The sequence below is a fragment of the Anomaloglossus baeobatrachus genome, unplaced genomic scaffold, assembly GCF_048569485.1.
Source record: "Anomaloglossus baeobatrachus isolate aAnoBae1 unplaced genomic scaffold, aAnoBae1.hap1 Scaffold_540, whole genome shotgun sequence".
Lineage (NCBI taxonomy): Eukaryota > Metazoa > Chordata > Amphibia > Anura > Aromobatidae > Anomaloglossus > Anomaloglossus baeobatrachus.
The window spans coordinates 49,291-54,066 of NW_027444777.1; the positions used below are offsets into that span (position 1 = coordinate 49,291).

At 51.0% G+C, this 4,776-nt stretch overlaps 1 pseudogene; it reads left to right on the forward strand.

Annotated features, from left to right (window-relative positions):
* Positions 1-1,301: 1,301 nt before the first annotated feature.
* On the forward strand, positions 1,302-1,508 carry LOC142283457 (U2 spliceosomal RNA; annotated as a pseudogene).
* Positions 1,509-4,776: the final 3,268 nt, after the last annotated feature.

Below are 4,776 nucleotides of genomic sequence, written 5' to 3' on the forward strand. Positions count from 1 at the left end.
TCTTGCACTAGCCTGTAGACCCCCTTCTTGTGATGTGAAGGTGTGGAGTCAGTGCCTACGTGTAATTCCTTACACCACTCCTATGGCTGACTTGGTGAGCTGTCACTGAATGGGTGGGCTGAAGCAATGGTGGATGCTGCTGTTTGGATAGCATGTGTATCTACTGAGAACAGCTTATCAATGGTGGCAAATCGGAGCAGCTTAATCTCTTGCTCTCCGCAGTTCAACACTCTCATGGGCACTCTTCCCTTCCATATTAATGAATAAAACTATGATGTAAATGTAAATAGCATATAGATACCCCACAAATGCAGATAAAAGTAGGTTATGGGAAAAGGGGGAAGAGAGAAACAGGAAAATAGTGGAATAAAGTATACCTTCCAGGTGGGAGAGGAAATGGCAGCACAGCCAATGGAGGTGAAGCAAGGGGAGCCTGCAACTAAAGAGTTGAGAGCGTTATCACATGGTGACTGAGCCTGATTGTAACGGGAGCATAGAGGTGCCGATCCTGTCTTACCTGCGTTGGTGTAGAAGTGGGTGTCCTGTGGTGGAGTCAGCTATGTGCAGTGGTGGCCGTGGGTTCTTTTATGTGCGACCGTAGTAATAGCTGCGCCCACTTCCTGTATGGGAGTGGAATGCAGTGAGGGTAATGGAACGCACGCCTGCGCATTTGTGTTTAACGTCGCGCATGTGCAGAACGGAGAAAAGGCTGCGCTCACTTCCTAATGAAAGGGAGTGAGACGCATCTGGGAAGGGAAGGGAAAAGATTAGGGTTTGGGGATGATGAAAGGGCTTTCTACGGGCAAGGATGGCAAAGGGTGGCAGTGACGGAAAGTCAGGCAGCCTGTCCTGTCCTGTCCTGTCCGTCCGTCTTTTTGTATCATGAATTGGAAAGACTGCAAGGGGGAGGGGAGGTGCTTGTGTCCAAAAGGAGGAGTTATTCAGATTCATTGCAGTGGGCGGCGGCTGCAAAAAGCACCATTCTTCTTGTTTTTGCTCTGCAAAACAGCCTTTTCAAGGGTTGGCTTGGGTGACAAAATGTCTTCTGTAGGCGTGGGTTTGTCTCCCTCTCCCTAAGATGTGTCCGGTATAGGCCAGGGTGCCACTCAAGGCCGTAACCAATTCGGGTTATAGCTTCTCGGCCTTTTGGCTAAGATCAAGTGTAGTTTCGGAGGACGCTACCTTGGTCGGTACTGGAAGGTGCCTGGGATTGCACGTCTGCCGGCCTTGAGGAAGTGTGTGCGCCTTCTGGTGACACATAGCCCTCTTGTGCCTGGACGGTTCCCAGGCAACGGGAGGCGATCACCTTTGTTATTTTGAAGTCCTACTGATAAACAGAAAAAAAAAAAAATTAAATCTGTTCTTATCAGTTTAATATCTGATACGTCCCCTCTCTGGGGACCATATATTAAATGGATTTTTAGAACAAGGAGATGGAAAAAATCTTGCTCTGTCCACTCCACGCATTGACCTGGTATTGCAGTACCTCCAGGACCGGTGCACCCCTTCTTAACCCAGTTTCCAAAAGCAGAACTCAATTCACCTGATTCAAATGAGCCCCATTAGTGAATTGAAAGAAAGCAAAAACTTTATATGCACCTCAATTTGGCCAATTCACTTTTCACACTTTCACCCTTTTTTTTATCTTTCACACCTTTTACTTGCTTTATTGATGCAAAAAGCTGTGCCAAATAGCAAACTCATCTCCACTCAACTTGACCAACTCTGCTATGTCCCGTGCAGTATCTTATTCTCAGTCTTATCTAGATCATTTGCAATTGAATAGAATAGATCCCTTTTGGCTACTTATGACTGTGTAAAATATGTAGTTTTACTGGGCTGGGATGAGAGAATCCATTGAAGCATGGTGTAGGGATTGTGGTTCCTGTGTGCTAAGAAGAGAGGCTGGCACCAGCCAGAAAGCCCCATTGCAGCCAATAATCACTTAATAACTTTTTCAACTTGTCATCATATGGGAGGCCTTCCATTCCTTGTAGTAGTCTAGTTGCCCACCTTTGAACTGACTCTAACTTCTGAATGTCCTTTTTAAAATGTGGAGCCCAAAACTGGTTCCCATATTCCAGATGTAGCCTTACAAGGGATTTATAGAGGTGTAACAATACGTTGGGATCACGGGATCTAATCTCCCTTTTTATACACCCTAAAATCTTGTCCCAAGCAGCATTCCATCAGCCTCTGGAAGGTTCCTGGCGCATTGCACAGCTCGAAGGGCATGCTTTTGAACTCGCAGAGACCCATAGGGGTGGCGAAGGCGGTCTTCTCCCGGTCTGCCTCAGCAACGGACACTTGCCAATAGTGACTAGTGAGATCAAGGGTAGAAAAATAATTTGCAGTTCTCAATGCAGCTAGCAATTCCTCAATACGGGGAGTGGTGCCGTCCTTCTTTTTTAACAGGATCAACAGAGCTGCCCAAAGGCTACAACTGTCACGGATAACCCCAGCCGCCTTCATGTTGCTCAACATGTCCTTGGTACACTGGCAATGTGAAGGTGGTATTGGCTTATAGCTCTCTTTGATGGGTGGGTGTGCACCTGTGGGGATGTGGTGTTGGACCCCTTTTATTCCCCCAAAATCTAGCGGGCTTCCCACCGGTAACCCGCTCCCCAGCTTGGATGGATGCTGAGGGAGCCCCTTTTGCCCGCAGGCTCTGGCCCTGGGAACTGTAGCCTTGGCGGTGACTGTGCTTCCCTCTACGGTGTGAGCTGTTGCCTTCAATCGGGTCTTGACTGCTGGGAAACCCTGGAGGTTCCTGTCGCTAACGGATTTGACCGGTTTTACGGCGACTCCTAGCCTGGTCGGGGTCCGTAGGCCCTGCCGGATGGTGCTGGCTTCTCTTCACTCCCCGATCTGGTACCGGCGGGCCACCGCCCATCCCCGGTCCGTACGGTTCACTCCAATCAGCCTCTCCTGCAGAAGGTCACCACCGTCTGCCAACCTTGCTGAGTGCCCGGGCCACACACCCGGACACGGTCAGTCTCCTCTCCTCTTCACTTCTCTAACTCCAAAACTGATCTCTAATCTGACTCCTTTTCCCGCCTCCAGGACTGTGAACTCCTCGGTGGGTGGGATCAACCGCCTGGCCCACCCCCTGGTGTGGACATCAGCCCCTGGAGGAAGGCAACTAGGATTTGTGTTTAGCTTCGGTGTGCCTAGCCGGAGTGTAGAGTGTGTTGGTGTAGTACCTGTGACGACCTGGCTTGTCCAGGGCGCCACATTCCCCTATAGTAAAATGCAGACCGTCCGCGGGCTGCCCGTCCATCACCGGTTTTATTTTCACAACTGAAAAAGAATAAAACGGTAAAACATGTAAAAGCATCATAAACATTTTACAACGGTACAGCTTCCGCTCTTCTCCCACCCAAACAACCTGGCCCTGATGCTGCCCCTAAGAAGCGGGCAGCACCCCTTGACCCCAGTCCAGCACCAAGTTGCCCGAGCGGGTTCTGTCTCTTTCAGGGGGCCCACGTCCAAGGGGACCCCTGAACCCCCGGAGGATCGCCACCGGTTACGGTAGTGGCGGGCCTAGGCCATCCCTTTCCTCCAGGCCCATCCTCCCAAATCAGCCTCTCCGGAGGCGGTAACGGTGTCAAGCCAACAAACATTTTTATTTACATTGCACTAAGTTTGTGGTTGCCCTGCAAGTTCTCGGGCTTGTCCGTAAGCAGTTCCTTACGCAATGGTTGCACAGTCCCTACGGGGACAACAGTTGCCGGCAACGGCCGGTTTAATCACGGTTCAATCAGGTAAACTTCTTTGGTTGATCATCTTTACTTATCATTTAAAACTTTCAAACTGGTACACTCAACACATAAAGCCCCCCCCTTTTAAAGAGTAGTTTCCCTGTACCTAAGTGGGGGTCTACCTAGGTTGGGGCGAGTGGACCTTCGGGGTCCGGTGTCAGTGGTGACAGGCAGTGGGGCAGAGGGAACAGTCAGTTCCTCCTCCCTGCTATCATGTGGGGCAGGCGGAGGCGTAGGGGAGCTGGGTACAGGTACCTCCCTGGGCACTGGCTCGCGGTTAACCGTTTCCATCATTTCTTCATCCACGGGTTGTGGGAACAGTATCACTGGAAGGATCACCGCACCGTTCTGTGTAGGCCAGTCTGCTGGAAAATCACCCATCATGGTGTGGATTACCTCTTTTTCCTTCTCCACTGGACTGGGAACTGGAGCCTCATCCGCTACTCTCAATGCTGGTGGGCACTTCTTCAGGTGGTCTCGGGAAACCGTGGCCAAAGTCCCCCCCTGGTCACGGCTGATCTGGTAGGCCTTCCCATTCTCCCATCCTGTGGGCTGGACTACATACGGGTTTTTTTCCCATTGATCATCCAGCTTGTGGGCCCTTCTTTTCCGCTTCAGCACTACATCCCCAGGTTGGAAGGAACCGGCAGGCGCCTTCTTGTTGAAGCACTGCTCCTGTTGTCCCCGACTCCGGCACAAGTTCTTTTCAACATACTCCTGGACCTGTCGGTACTGTGTCCTCCGCCGAGTGTCCCATTCAGCTGTCGACAGGAGTGCTTCTGAAGCTTCCAAGCCCATTTCCAGATCCACTGGTAGCCGGCCGGGACGAGCTCTCATCAGGTATGCTGGAGTGCATTTCGTAGAGCTGGAAGGGATGTTGTTGTACATATCGACCAGGTCAGGTAGCTTCTCCAGCCACAGGTTCCGCTCTTCCAGTGGTAACGTCTTGAGGAGGCCCAGGACCAAGTGGTTCATCTTTTCACAAATGCCATTGGTTTGGGCGTGGTAAGGCGTG